General features: G+C 45.0%; 1 pseudogene; it reads left to right on the top strand.

Moving 5' to 3' along the window:
• Nucleotides 1-9,923: 9,923 nt before the first annotated feature.
• The window catches only part of LOC139238107 (zinc finger protein 271-like), a 142,906-nt pseudogene continuing 136,799 nt past the window's right edge, over nt 9,924-16,030 (top strand).

The following is a 16,030-nucleotide window of genomic DNA, read 5'->3' as shown; positions in this document are numbered from 1 at the left end:
TTTCCAACCCGCAAAGGACCCATATATCCAGATTCTCTGCTTTCTGTTATCCAGCCAATTTTCTACCCATGCTAATACATTTCCTCTGACTCCGCGTACCTTTATCTTCTGCAGTAACCTTTTGTGTGTCACCTTATCGAATGCCTTTTGGAAATCTAAATACACCACATCCATTGGTACACCTCTATCCACCATGCTCGTTATATCCTCAAATAATTCCAGTAAATTAGTTAAACATGATTTCCCCTTCATGAATCCATGCTGCGTCTGCTTGATTGCACTATTCCTATCTAGATGTCCCGCTATTTCTTCCGTTGATGAACAGTGGCATTAATTGAAGGAAATATTTCACAACTCTCAAGGAAAATATATTCCATTGAGGAGGAAAAGATGTAAAAGAAAAGATAGCCATCCAGGTTTAAGTAACGAAATAAAGGATGGTATCCAATTAAAAACAAGGGCATACAAAGTGGCCCAAACTACTGGGAGGACAGAAAATTGGGAAGCTTTTAAAAGGCAGCAAAGAATGACTAAAAAAATGATTAAGAAAGGGAAGATATACTATGCAAGTAAACTAGCACGAAATATAAAAACAAATCGCAAGAGTTTCTACAGGTATATAAAAAAGAAAAGAGTGACTAAAGTAAATGTTGGTCGCTTCGAGGACGAAACCAGGGAATCAGTGATGGGGAACATGGAGGTTGGCAGAAAATCAGAACATATATTTTATTTCAGTCTTTATGGTCGAAGACACTAAAAATATCCCAACAGTGGATAGCCAAAGGGCTATAGGCGGGGAAGGATCTTACCACAATCACAAAGGAGGTGGTGCTCAGTAAGATAATGGGACTAAAGGCTCCTGGACCTGATGCCTTACATCCTAGGATCTTAAGAGAAGTGGCTGCAGAGATAGTGGATGCATTGGTTGTAATCTACCAAAGTTCCCTGGATTCTGGGGCGGTCCCAGCAGATTGGAATACTGCAAATGTAACGCTCCTGTTTAAAAAAGGAGGCAGACAAAAAGCAGGAATCTATCGACCAGTTAGCCTAATATCTGTGGTTGGGAAAATGCTGGAGTCCATTACTAAGGAAGCAGTAGCGGATTTGGAAAAGCATGATTGGATCAAGCAGATGCAGCATGGTTTTCTGAAAGGGAAATCATGTTTGACAAATTTGCTGGAGTTCTTTGAGGATGTAATGAGCAGGGTAGATAAGGGGGAACCAGTGAATGTGGTATATTTGGATTTCTAGAAGGCATCCCTTAAGGGGCGACTTAAGAGGTTACTGCATAAGATAAAAGCTCACAGGGTTGGGGGTAATATATTAGCATGGATAGAAGATTGGCTAACTAACAGAAAACAGAGTCGGGATAAATGGGTCATTTTCCGGTTGGCAAACAGTGACTAGTGGAATGTTGCAGGGATTGGTGCTGGATTCCCAACTATTTACAATCTATACGAATGACTTGGATGAAGGGACCGATGCAATGTAGCCAAGTTTGCTGACTACACAAAGATGGATGGGAAAGGAAATTGTGAGGAGGATACAAAAAATCTGCAAAGGGATAGACAGGCTAAGTGAGTGGGCAAAAATTGGCACATGGAGTATAATGTGGGAAAATGTGAGGTTATTCACTTTGGCAGAAATAATAGAAAAGCAAATTATAATTTAAATGGAGAAAAATCTGCAGTACAGAGCGACATGGGGGTCTGGTGCATGAAAGACAAAAAGTTAGTGTGCAGGTACAGCACGTAGTCAGAAGGCAAATGGAATGTTGGCCTTTATTGCAAAAGGGGATACAGTATAAAAGCAGATAATTCTTGCTACATATGTAAAGGGTATTGGTGAGGCCACACCAGGAGTACTGCGCACAGTTTTGGTCTCCGTATTTAAGGAAGGATATACTTGCATTGGAGGCTGTTCAGAGAAGGTTCACTAGCTTGATTCCGGAGATGAGGGAGTTGACTTATGAGGATAGGTTGGGCCTATACACATTGGAGTCCAGAAGAATGATGGGTGATCTTGTTGAACCTTATAAGATAATGAGGGGGTTCGACAAGGTGGATGTAGAGAGGATATTTCCACTCATCAGGGAAACTAAAACTCTTGACACAGTCTCAAATAAGGGGCCACTCATTTAAAACTGAGATGAGGTTGTAAATCCATGGAATTCTCTGCCCCAAAGAGCTGTGGAATCTGGGTGCCATTGAATATATTTAAGGTGGATTTAGACACATTTTTGAGTGATAAAGAAGTAAAGAGTTATGGGGAGCGGATAGGGAAGTGGAGCCTAGTCCATAGAAACATAGAGAATAGGTGCAGGAGTAGGTCATGCGACCCTTCGAGCCTTCACTGCCATTCAATAAGATCATGGCTGATCATTCCTTCAGTACCCCTTTCCTGCTTTCTCTCCATACCCCTTGATCCCATTAATCGTAAGAGCCATATCTAACTCCCTCTTGAATATATCCAGTGAACTGGCATCAACAACTCTCTGAATGAAGAGGTTTCTCTTCATCACAGTCCTAAATGGCCTACCCCTTATCCTAAGACTATATCCCCTGGTTCTGGACTTCCCCAACATCGGGAACATTCCTCCCGCATCGAACCTGTCCAGTCCTGTCAGAATCTTATAATCTTATATGTTTCTATGAGATCCCTTCTCATCCTTCTAAACTCCAGTGAATAAAGACCCAGTTGATCCAGTCTCTCCTCATATGAAAGCCCAGCCATCCCTGGAATAAGTCTGGTGAACCTTCGCTGCACTCCCTCAATAGCAAGAATGTCCTTCCTCAGACGAGGAGACCAAAACTGAACACACTATTCCAGGTGAGGCCTCAGAAAGGCCCTGTACAACTGCAGTAAGACTTCCCTGCTTCTATATTCAAATCCCCTAGCTATTAAGGCCAACATACAATTTGTCTTCTTTACCGCCTGTGTAGCTGCGTGCCCACTTTCAGTGACTGATGAACCATGACACCCAGGTCTCGTTGCACCTCCCCTTTTCCTAGTCTGCCGCCATTCGGATAATATTCTGCCTACGTGTTTTTGCCCCCAAAATGGATAACCTCACATGTATCCACATTATACTGCATCTGCCATGCATTTGCCCACTCATCTAATCTGTACAAGTCACCCTGCAGCCTCTTAGCGTCCTCCCCAGTTTAGTGTCATCTGCAAAATTTGAGATATTACACTCTATTCCTTCATCCAAATCGTTAATTTATATTGTAAAAAACTGGGCTCCCAGCACTGAGCCCTGCAGCACTCCACTAGTCACTGCCTGCCATTCTGAAAACGACCCGTTTATCCCGACTCTCTGCTTCCTGCCTGCCAACCAGTTCTCTCTCCACATCAATACATTATCCCAATACCATGTGCTTTAATTTTGCACACAATCTCTTGTGCGGGACCTTGTCAAAAGCCTTTTGAAAGTCGAAATACACCACATCCACTGGTTCTCCCTTGTCCACTCTACTAGTTACATCTGAAAAAATTCTAGAAGATTTGTCAAGCATGATTTTCCTTTCATAAATCCATGCTGACATGGACCGATCCTGTCACTGCTTTCCAAATGCGCTGCTATTTCATCTTTAATAATTGATTCCAACATTTTCCCCACTTTCGATGTCAGGCTATCCAGTCTATAATTCCCCGTTTTCTCTTCCTCCTTTTTAAAAAAATGGTGTCACATTAGCTACCCTCCGGTCCATAGGAACTGATTCAGAGTCGACAGACTGTTGAAAAATCACCAATGAATCCACTATTTCTCGGGCCACTTCTTTAAGTCCCTGGGATGCAGACTATCAGGCCCTGGGATTTATCGGCCTTCAATCCCAGCAATTCCCTAACACAATTTCCTGACTAATAAGGATTTACTTCAGTTCCTCCTTCTCGATAGACCCTCAGTGCCCTAGAATTTCTGGAAGGTTATTTGTGTCTTCCTTTGTGAAGACAGAACCAAAGCCTTTGTTCAATTGGTCTGCCATTTCTTTCACCTGATTCTGACTGCAAGGGACCTACGTTTGTCTTCACTAATCTTCACATCTCTATGGAAGCTTTTCCAGTCAGTTTTTTATGTTCCCAGCAAGCTTCCTCTCATACTCTATTTCCCCCCTCCTAATTAAACGCTTTGTCCTCCTCTGCTGAATTCTAAATTTCTCCCAGTCCTCAGTTTTGCTGCTTTTTCTGGCAAATTTATATGCCTCTTCCTTGGATTTAACACTATCCCTAATTTCCTTTGTTAGCCACGGCTGAGCCACCTTCCCCGTTTTATTTTTATTCCAGACAGGGATGTACAATTGTTGAAGTTCATCCATGTGCTCTTTAAATGTCTGCCATTGCCTATCCACCATCAACCCTTTAAGTGTCATTTGCCAGTCTGTTCTTGCCAATTCACATCTCATACCATCGAATTAAGTGTGTCACTCTCCATCTTCATAAAGAGTTCTACCATTTTATGGTCACTCTTCCCCCAGGGTTCTCGCACAAGATTGCTAATTAGTCCTTTCTCATTACACATCACCCAGTCTAGGATGGCCAGCCTCTAGTTGGTTCCTCGACATATTGGTCTCGAACATCATCCCTAATACACTCCAGGAAATCATCCTCCACCGTATTGCTACCAATTTGTTAGCCCAATCTATGTGTAGATTAATGTCGCCCATGATAACTGCTGTACCTTTATTGCACGCATCCCTAATTTCTTGTTTGGTGCTGTCCCCACCCTCACTATTACTGTTTGGTGTTTGTACACAACTCCCACGAGCGTTTTCTGCCCTTTGGTATTCCGTAGCTCTAACTGTACATATTCCAAATCATCCAAGCTAATGTCCTTCCTTACTATTGCGTTAATTTCCTCTTTAACCAGCAATGCTACTCCATCTCCTTTTCCTTTCTGTCTATCCTTCCTGAATGTTGAATATCCCTGGATGTTGAATTCCCAGCCTTGGTCAACCTGGAGCCATCTCTCCATAATCCCAATCATATCATATTCGTTAAAAGCTGCATGCACAGTTAATTCGTCCACTTGATTATGTATACTCACATTGAGGCACAGAGCCTTTAGGCTTATCTTTTTAGCACACTTTGTTCCGTTAGAAATTTTCTGTAATGCGACCCTTTTGATTTTTGCCTTGGGTTTCTCTGCCCTCCAGTTTTACTTTGCTTCTTCTATATTTTGCTTCTGCCCCCATTATATTTGCCTCTGTCTCCCTGCATAGGTTCCCATCCCCCTGCCATATTAGTTTATCCCCCCTCCCCCCGAACAGTAGTAGCAAACACTCCCCTTGGTCATTGATTCCAGTCCTGCCAGGTGCAGACCATCCGGTTTGTACTGGTCCCACCTCCCCGAGTCCCAGACATTTGAATCCCTCCCTCCTGCACCTCTCCTCAAGCCACATATTCATCTGAGCTGTCCTGCTATTTCTACTCTGACTAGCACGTAGCACTGGTAGCAATCCTGAGATTACTACCTTTGAGGTCCTGCTTTTTAATTTAACTTCTCACTCCCTAAATTCAGCTTGTCGGACTTCATCCCGTTTGTTTACCTATATTGTTAGTACCTATATGCACCATCACAACTTGCTGTTCACCCGCCCCTTCCAAAATGTGCTGCAGCTGCTCCGAGACATCCTTGACCCTTGCACCAGGGAAGGAATATGCCATCCTGAAGTCTCGATTGCGGTTGCATAAATAACTATCTATTCCACTTACAATAGAATCCCCTATAACTTTTATACCTCACCCCTCTTTTTCCTGCCCTCCTGTACAGCAGACCCACCGTTGGTATCGTGAACTTGGCTGCTGCTACCCGCCCGCCCCCACTCCCCGCGATGAGTCATCTCCCCAACAGCACCCAAGGTGGTGTATCTGTTTTGGAGGGGGATGACCGCAGGGGACCCCTGCACTACCTTCCTTCCGCTGCTCTGCCTGATGGTCATCCATTCCCTATCTGCCTGAATAAACTTCAGCTGCGGTGTGATCAACTCACTAAACGTGCTATTCATGACAGCTTCAGCATCGCGGATGCTCCAGAGCGAATCCATGCGCAGCTCCAGTGCCGCAATGCGATCCATTAGGAGCTGCAGCTGGATACACTTCCTGCACATGTAGTCATCAGGGTCATTGGAAGCGTCCCTGACTTCCCACCTAGCACAGGAGGAGCATGACATGGGTCTGGGCTATCCAGCCATGACTTACCCATTAGATTAACTTAATTTTGCAACAATGTCAAAGGTTACCTCCTGATAAAGAAATAAAAAGAAGAAAAAAAAGATTAAATACTCACCAACCCACCAGCTAATCACTTACCCACTTGGCTGTGACGTCACCCTTTGATTTTTTTCTACTTCTTTGTTTTACCTTCTGCCTCTGCACCAGCTGCTCCCTCGGACTGCTGCCACACTCAGTCGCTGCCACCACCCTTCATCCTGCTGCGTGGCTCCTCTTGCGATGTTAGCCCCTCGGACTGCCGCTGCTCTTAGTCGCTGCTGCCGCACTTCATCCTCCCACGCTGCTCCTCTCACGATGCTGGCCCCTCGGACTGTCGCGCTCCGACTCGCTGCCGCCGCCCTTTATCCTCCCACGCCGCTCCTATTGCCTGCCTTTGGAATGTCTGCTGAGACAGTGTTGAGGAAGCTTTACTCTGTTTATCGAAGCAAGGCAAATACATCCTTCCTTAGCAAAGGAGACCAAAACTGTGCACGGTACTCCAGGTTTGTTAAGGGAGCGAATGGTTCTGGGGAGCTGGCAGGGAAGTGGAGCTGAGTCAATGATCAGACCACCCGTGATCTTATTGAATGGGGAGTAGGCTCGGGGGTCCGGGTGGCCCACTACTGCTCCTATTTCTCATGGTCTTATGTACCCAGTATGCACCGCGGTGGAGAATGTGCCGCACCCAGACTACAGGAGCTCAGTGCGCAGGCGTGGGCACTGGCTGGGTTTGGAGCATGAGCGCTGTGTGCAATGTCAGAGGAGACACATTTTGGACAGGCTCCTCGGAAGTGTCCTTTTCAGCGGGACGGAGCGGAGTAATGGACCAGCGGAGAGCCGGGGAGGCTTCATAAACAACCGGTGCTCGCCGGAAGCCCGGAATAATAACCGGAATATTGGCGGTTGTCGGTTCGGGGCTTTCTCCCGGTCACAGCCCCAGGCTAACGGCGGCCATATTTGTACAGGAAGGCAGGGTCTACGCTCCGCCATCTTGATTCAGTGAGTTGCCATCTTGGTGCAGGAACCAAGCGAATGATATCAGTTTCTGGAACTGAACTCAGCCAGAGTCAGCACCTTCAGGGGAGTGGAACCAGTGAGTGAAGAATTGTACCCAGCCTGAGTCAGCATCTTCAGGGGAGGAGAAAGATGGATGGGAGGGGAACCGGTATTGTAGAACTGATCCCAAATAGAGTCAGCATCTTTAGGGGAGGGGAACCAGTGAGTGTGGAACTGAACCCAGACAGATTCGGCACTTTCAGGGGAGAAGAGAGAGGGGAACAAGTGAATGCAGAACTGAACCCAGCCAGAGACAGCATCTTTAGGGGAGAAGAGGGTAGCCAGTGAGTTTGGAACTGAACCCAGTCAGTCAGCACCTTCACGAGAGGAGAGGGAGGGGAACAAGTGAGTGCGGAATTGAGCACAGTCAAACTCAGCAACTTCAGAGGAGGAGAGAGCTGCGAGCGAAGGGAACCAGCGAGTCTAAATCTGTACCCAGGCAGAGTCAGCATCTTCAGGGAAGGAGATGGAGGGGAACCAGTGAGTCTAGAACTGAATACAGCCTTAGTCAGCAGCTTTAGGGGAGGAGAGAATTGTGAGGGAGGGGAACCAGTGAGTATAGAATTGAAACCAGACAGAGTCAGCAACTTTAGCGGAGGAGAGGGGAGCCAGTGAGCATGGAAGTGAACACAGCCACAGTCAGCACCTTAAGGGGAGAAGAGGGAGAGGAAGCAGTGATTGTAGAACTGATCCCAGACAGAGTCAGCAGCTTTAGGGGTGAAGAGGGAGGGGAATCAGTGAGTGTAGAACTAAACCCAGCCAGAGTCAGCATCTTCAGGGGAGGGGGATGGATTGGAACCAGTGAGTGCAAAACCGATTCCAGACAGAGTCAGCAGCTTCAATGGAGGAGAGCGGAGCCAGTGCGTCTATATCTGAACCCAGCCAGAATCAGTACCGACAGGGAAGGAGCAGCAGGGGAACCAGTGAGTGTGGAACTGAACCCAGCCAGAGTGAGCATCTTGAGGGGAGCGAGTGAGTGTAGAACTGAACCCAGCCAGAGTCAGCATCATCAAGAGAGGAGAGGCAGGGGAACCAGTAAAAGAAGAACTGAATGCAGCCAGAGACAACATCTTCAGGGGAGGGATAGGGTGGGGAACCAGTGAGTCTGCACCTCGGCAGGACCGGAACCAATGTCCTAGAGGGAGTGTTTGCTAGTGCTGTTGGGGAGGAGTTAAACTTATATGGCAGGGGAATGGGAAACAAAAAGGAGACAAAAGCAAAAGAGAGAAAGGAGATGAGTAAAAGTGGAGGGCAGAGAAACCCAAGGCAAAAAATCAAAAAGGGCCACTGAATATAAAGGGGCTGCAGGAGGGGTCAAACTGAAATCATTGTTTAAAAACTAATATTAAAACACTCTACCTGAACTCACGCAGCATTCAAAATAAAGTAAATGAGTTGACGACACAAATCATTACAAATGGGTATGATTTGGTGGCCATTACAGAAACATGGTTGCAGGGTAGCCAAGACAGGGAATTAAACATACAGGGGTCTCTGATGATTCGGAAAGATAGACAAGAAGGGAAAGGAGGTGGGGTAGCTCTGTTAATAAACGATGATATCAATGCAGTTGTGAGAGACGATATTGGCTCTAATGAACAAAATGTTGAATCATTGTGGGTGGAGATTAGAGATAGTAAGTGGAAAAAGGTCACTTGTGGGTGTAGTTTATAGGCCCCCAAATAATAACGTCACGGTGGGGCGGGGAATAATGGAGGCATGTGAAAAAAGAACGGCAGTAATCATGGGGGATTTTAACCTACATATCGATTGGTCAAATCAAATCACACGGGGTTGCCTGGAGGAGGAATTCATAGAATGCATACGGGATTGTTTCTAAGAACAGTATGTTACAGAACCTACAAGGGAGCAAGCTATCTTAGATCTGGTCCTGTGTAATGAGACAGGAATAATAAACGATCTCCTAGTAAAAGATCCTCTCGGAATGAGTGATCACAGTATGGTTGAATTTTTAAAACAGATTGAGGGTGAGGAAGTAGTGTCTCAAATGAGCGTACTATGCTTAAACAAAGTGGACTACAGTGGGATGAAGGCAGAGTTGGCTAAAGTAGACTGGAAACACAGACTGAACGGTGGCACAATTGAGGAACACTGGCGGACTTTTCAGGAGCTCTTTCATAGTGCTCAACAAAAATATATTCCAGTGAAAAAGAAGGGTGTTAAGAGAAGGGATAACCAGCCGTGGATAACCAAGGAAATAAAGGAGAGTATCAAATTAAAAACCAATGCGTATAAGGTGGCCAAGGTTAGTGGGAAAATAGAAGATTGGGAACATTTTAAACCACAGCAAAGAATGAGTAAGAAAGCAATAAAGAAAGGAAAGATAGATTACGAAGGTATACTTGCGCAAAACAAAAAAACGGATAGCAAAAGCTTTTACAGATATATAAAACGGAAAAGAGTGACTAAAGTAAATGTTGGTCCCTTAGAAGATGAGAAGGGGGATTTAATAATGGGAAATATGGAAATGGCTGAGACGTTAAACAATTATTTTGCTTCGGTCTTCACAGTGGAAGACAAAAAAAACCATGCCAAAAATTGCTGGTCATAGGAATGTGGGAAGGGAGGACCTTGAGACAATCACTATCACGAGTCGGGTAGTGCTGGACAGGCTAATGGGACTCAAGGTAGACATGTCCCCTGGTACTGAAGAAATGCATCTCAAGATATTAAAAGAAATGGTGGAAGTTATAGCAGATACACTCATATTAATCTACCAAAATTCTCTGGAGGTACCATCGGAATGGAAAGCAGCTTATGTAACGCCTCTGTTTAAAAAAGGGGGCAGACAAAAGGCAGGTAACTATAGGCCGGTTAGTTTAACATTTGCAGTGGGGAAAATGCTTGAAACTATCATTAAGGAAGAAATAGCGGGACATCTAGATAGGAATAGTGCAATCAAGCAGACGCAGCATGGATTCATGAAGGGGAAATCATGTTTACCTAATCGACTGGAATTCTTTGAGGTTATAACGAGCATGGTGGATAGAGGTGTACCGATGGATGTGGTGTATTAAGATTTTCAAAAGGCATTCGATAAGGTGCCACACAAAAGGTTACTCCAGAAGATAAATGTACGCGGAGTCAGTGGAAATGTATTAGCCTGGATAGAGAATTGGCTGGCTAACAGTAAGCAAAGAGTCGGGTTAAATGGGTCCTTTTCGGGTTGGAAATCGGTGGTTAGTTTTGTGCCACAGGGATCGGTGCTGGGACCACAACTGTTTACAATATAGATAGACGACCTGGAAGAGGGGACAGAGTGTAGTGTAACAAAATTTGCAGATGACACAAAGATTAGTGGGAAAGCGGGTTGTGTCGAGGACACAGAGGCTGCAAAGAGATTTAGATAGGTTAAGCGAATGGGCTAAGGGTTTGCAGATGGAATACAATGTCGGAAAGTGTGAGGTCATCCACCTTGGGAAAAATAAAAATAAAAGGGAATATTATTTGAATGGGGAGAAATTACAATATGTTGCGGTGCAGAGGGACCTGGGGGTCATTTTGCATGAATCCCAAAAAGTTAGTTTGCAGCTGCAGCAGGTAATCAGGAAGGCGAATGGAATGTTGGCCTTCATTGCAAGAAGGATGGAGTACAAAGCAGGGAAGTCCTTCTGCCACTGTACAAGGTATTGGTGAGGCCACAGCTGGAGTACTGCGTGCAGTTTTGGTCACCTTACTTAAGGAAGGATAAACTAGCTTTGGAGGTGGTACAGAGACGATTCACTAGGCTGATTCCGGAGATGAGGTGGGGTTACCTTATGATGATAGATTGAGTAACTGGGTCTTTACTCGTTGGAGTTCAGAAGGATGAGGGGTGATCTTTTAGAAACATTTAAAATAATGAAAGGGATAGACAAGATAGAGGCAGAGAGGTTGTTTCCACTGGTCAGGGAGAGGAGAACTAGGGGGCACAGCCTTAAAATACGGGGGAGCCAATTTAAAACCGAGTTGAGAAGGAATTTCTTCTCCCAGAGTGCTGCGAATCTGTGGAATTATCTGCCCAAGGAAGCAGTTGAGGCTAGCTCATTGAATGTATTCAAGTCACAGATAGATAGATTTTCAACCAATAAGGGCATTAATGGTTTTGGGGAGCGGGTGGGTAAGTGGAGCTGAGTCCACGGCCAGATCAGCCATGGTCTTGTTGAATGGCGGAGCAGGCTCGAGGGGCTAGATGGCCTACTCCTGTTCCTAATTCTTATGTTCTTCTGAGTGTAGACCTGAACACGGCCAGAGTCAGCTCCTTTCGGAGAGCAGAACCAGTGAGTGCAGAACTGAACCCAGCCGGAGTCTGTACCTTCAGGGCAGGAGAGGGAGAGGCACCAGTGAGTGTAGAACTGAACCCAGCCCGAATTGGTGGTGAAAACTGGGACTGGAGGAGAAACAGTCGAGAATAGTGCGATGGGTTTGGATTTCAGCACAGCAGGAGGGACAATGTGTGGGACAGGCATTTTCAGCTTTGGAAGAATGAGAGGAAAGAATGTTTCATGGAAACTAGATGTGTCTGTTCTGAATTTCTGTCTTGTACTGACAGTAATGAGTTTTGTTATCTCCTTTTACAGCGTTTTAGAAGGTTAGATTTTCAGACAGGAAACACAAATCAAACATTGCGTCACCATCTAACGGAGTCAATCTATTCATCAGGTCCTGAATATCATCGGCCTTTGAAAGTGGAAGGAGGAATGGTTGTCTGTTCTGCCTGAGGGTAAAATTTCAAATATCTGTGTGACTGGAAAAGCACTGTCACACACACACCTGAGTGAGTGTTCCAGTGCACTGCCTGTGGAAAGAGCTTTAGCCAGTTGCACAGCCTAAATGAACATTGCACCATTCAAATTGCAGAGAAACTGTAAACGTATTGTGTGCGTGAGTGAGGCTTCAACTGATCGTCCAAACATGGAGAGTTACAAGGATACCCGCATCACGGAGAAACCGTGGAAATGTGGTGACTGTGGGAAGGGACGCAGATCACCATCGACGCAGTCACACTGGGGAGAAGCCGTTCACCTGCTGTGAGTGTGGGAAGGGATTCACTCGATTATCCCATCTAAAGTCACAATAGCGAGTTCACAATTGGGGAGAGGCCGTTCACCTGCTCTGAGTGTGGGAAGGGATTCACTCAGTCATCCACTCTGCGGAAACACCAACGAATTCACACTTGGGAGAGGCCATTCATCTGCTCTGAGTGTGGGAAGGGATTCACTCAGTCATCCTTCCTGCTGACACACCAGCGAGTTCACAATGAGGAGAGGCCATTCACCTGCTCTGAGTGTGGGAAGCGATTCACTCAGTCATCCACCCTGCTGAGACACCAGCGAGTTCACTCTGGGGAGAAGACGTTCACCTGCTCTGAGTGTGGGAAGGGATTCACTTGGTCATCCACCCTGCTGACACACCAGCGAGTTCACAAGTGACTGCAGGGTTTGGAACTTGCTGTTATTTCTGCTGTAAATAGCATACTGACTGAACCATGTTCATTCTGATAATTGGAGTTTGTTTCTGCTGATTTTAATAACCCTATAACTGGGCTGGACTTTAATATTCTAGATATATTGCTGATTGTGTTCTCGGGGCTGCAGTGTCCATTTAAGAAACGCTGTGTGTTATCTTTCCCCTTAATTCAGCGACTCTCAACAGAATTCAGTTTGGAATAAAATTATGAACTTTTACTTTAATTTTAAATTGATATTTGGTACAAAATCTACAATAGTGTGTCAAAGTTTCCACTGAATAAAATCTGCAATTAGAAAGAGCTTGCTGACAGTTCTTACTGACTTGCACATTGCACACAGTGGTCACTCCATTATCCACCAGAAAGAAGGGGAATGGGAATTGGTGGGGAATCCGTGTCCCCAAATGTTGCCCCTCTCGTCTGGTGTAGCAATCCCCTTGGCATGGGAATAGAGACAAGTCAAGATCTAAACTGTGTGCTGTACTCAAGGTGTGGTCTTACCAATGCCCTGTACAGTTGTAGCAGGACTTCCCTACTTTTATACCATCCCCCAGCATTCCATTTGCCTATTGCTGTACCTGCATACTAACTTTTTGAGTTTCATGTACAAGAACCCCCAGATCCTTCTGTACTACAGCATTTTGTAATTGTCACATTTGAATAATAATTGACTTTTTTATTTTTCCTACCAAAGGGATAACCTGACATTTTACCACATTATAGTCCATCTGCCAGATTTTTGCTAGCTCATTGGGCCTAACTATATCCCTTTGTAGATTATTTGTGTCCTCCTTGCAACTTGCGTTCCCACCCATCTTTCTATCATCAGCAAGTTTGGCCACGTTACACTCGGTCCCTCCATCCAAGTAACTAATATAAATTGTAAATAGTTGAGGCTCCAGCACTGATCCCTGCAGAACACCACTAGTTACTGATGGTCAACCAGACAATGAACCAGTTATCCCACCTCTCTGTTGTCTGTTAGTTAGCCAATCCTCGATCCATGCTGATATGTTACCCCCATCCCCATGAACTTTTACCTTGTGCAGTAACTTTTTACGTGGCAACTTGTCAAACGCCTTGTGGAAGTCCAAATGCACTGGTTCCCCTTTATCCACCCTGTTCGTTACATCCTCAAAGATTTCCAACAAATTTGTCAAACATGTCTTCCCCTTCATAAATCGATGCTGACTCTGCTTGACCGAACTTTGTTTTTCCAAATGTCCTGCTACTGCTTCATTAATAATGGACTCCAACACTTTCCCAACCACAGATGTTCGGCTAAGTAGTTTCCCGCTTTTAGTCTGCCTCCTTTTTTAAATAGGAGCGTTACATTTGCAGTTTTCCAATCTGCTGGGACCTACCCAGAATCCAAGGAATTTTGGTAAATTACAACCAATGCATCCACTATCCCTGCCGCTACTTCTCTTCAGACATGAGGATGCAAGCCACTCCTCTTGCCTCATAACCCTGCAAATCTTTCCAACTCAAATATTTATCTCTTTTGAAAGTAACATGTGAATCTGCTTCCATCACCCTTACAGGCAGTGCGTTCCAGGCCATAACATCTGGCTGCTCAATTTTTCCCCCTCGTGTAGCATCTGGTTCATTTGCAAATCACATTAAATCGGTGACCTCTGGTTTCCGAGCATTCTGACACTGAAAATTATTTCTCCTTATTAAGAGAGTTGATGGGCAGGAAGAGATTACAGAGATAGTGAGCGGCGAGGCTTTGGTGGGATTTGGACGAGATGAGTATTTTAAAGATTGAGGACACCAGCTCTCTCTCAGAGTGCAGAATGTGACTCACTGCGAACAGGAAAGGTTTTTGTTTAATGACTAAAGATGCATAATGAGGGTAAATCAATCTCTGTACATTTTAACTAACAGCAAGACAGACCCCCGACACTGTAAATTGTTTCTCATTATAGAAGCATAGAAATTTACACGGAAGGAGGCCATTTAAACCATCGTGTCTGCGCAGGCTGACAGAGAGCTATCCAGCCTAATCCCACTAGACCAGTACCAGACCCCCCACCACTCTCTAGGTGAAGAAATTCCCCTCTAAACCTCCTACCAATTACTTTAAATCCATGCCACCTGGTTGTTGACACCCCTCTGCGATCGGAAATAGGTCGGTCCTATGCACTCGATTTAGACCCCTCAAAATTTTAAACAGCTCAATAACGTCTCCCTTCAGCCTCCTCTGTTCCAAAGGAAAAAAAAAACTGTTAAGAGGATTGCTGGGCTGGAGGAGGCTACAGACATAGGCAAGGGTGATACTTTGTAGGAATTTCAACAAGTGGAGGAGTATTTTAAAGGCTGAAACCACCAGCCATCTCCTCCAGCACAGAATGTGACTCACTACCAATAGGAAGGCTGTTACTTTAACTACTACAAATGCATAATGAGGGGAAATCAATCTCTGTTCCTTTAACTAACAATGACATGCTAAGAGGGAAATGAATGATCTTTTCAATTTTTATTCGACTTGGCACTGAAGTGCCTGGAACTCATAATAGGAACTCCAGGGAAACAAAATACTGACAAATGTTCACCTGTTACGTTGCCAAAACAAACCTCGATTTAACTGTGAAAAGATAAATTCTTTAAGAGGGGTTCGCACTGACTCACCTGACAGTCCGACATAGGATCCAACCCTCAATCAGCGCGATTGGTCGCAGAACACGCTGCTGCCTTGGCCCACCTGTCATGTATTATACAGTTTGCCTGGGGTTGCATACTACCAGCAGACGGCTTAACTGTTGGAGTCCTAAGGGATCCCAGCATCCCTTAGGAGTACTGTATATAAGCATGTCTCCCACACTGTACCAACACTCTGGAGTCTGAATAAAGGAGCTGAGGTCACAGTTAATCATTGTCATATAAATTAGCCAGAAAAAGCAGCAAACTGGTGGACTTGTAGAAATTTAGAATTCAGTAGAGGAGGATAAAGGGTTTAATTAAGAGGGGGAAGCTTGCTTGAAACATAAAAACTGACTGCAAAAGCGTCCATAGATATGTGAAGAGAAAAACATTAGTGAAGACAAACGTAGGTCCCTTGCAGTCGGATTCGGGTAAATTTATAATAGGGAACAAAGAAATGGCTGACCAATTGAACAAATACTTTGGTTCTGTCTTCACAAAGGAAGACACAAATAACCTTCCGGATGTACCAGGGGACCGAGGGGCTAGAGAAGGAGGAACTGAAGGATATCCTTATTAGGCGGGAAATAGTGTTTGGGAAATTGACGGGATTGAAGGCCGATAAATCCCCAAGGCCTGATAGTC

The sequence above is a fragment of the Pristiophorus japonicus genome, chromosome 25 (genome assembly GCF_044704955.1).
Source record: "Pristiophorus japonicus isolate sPriJap1 chromosome 25, sPriJap1.hap1, whole genome shotgun sequence".
NCBI classification, from domain to species: Eukaryota; Metazoa; Chordata; class Chondrichthyes; family Pristiophoridae; genus Pristiophorus; species Pristiophorus japonicus.
The sequence above is the reverse complement of the archived record's forward strand: the minus strand, read 5'-3'. Positions and strand labels throughout refer to the sequence as shown.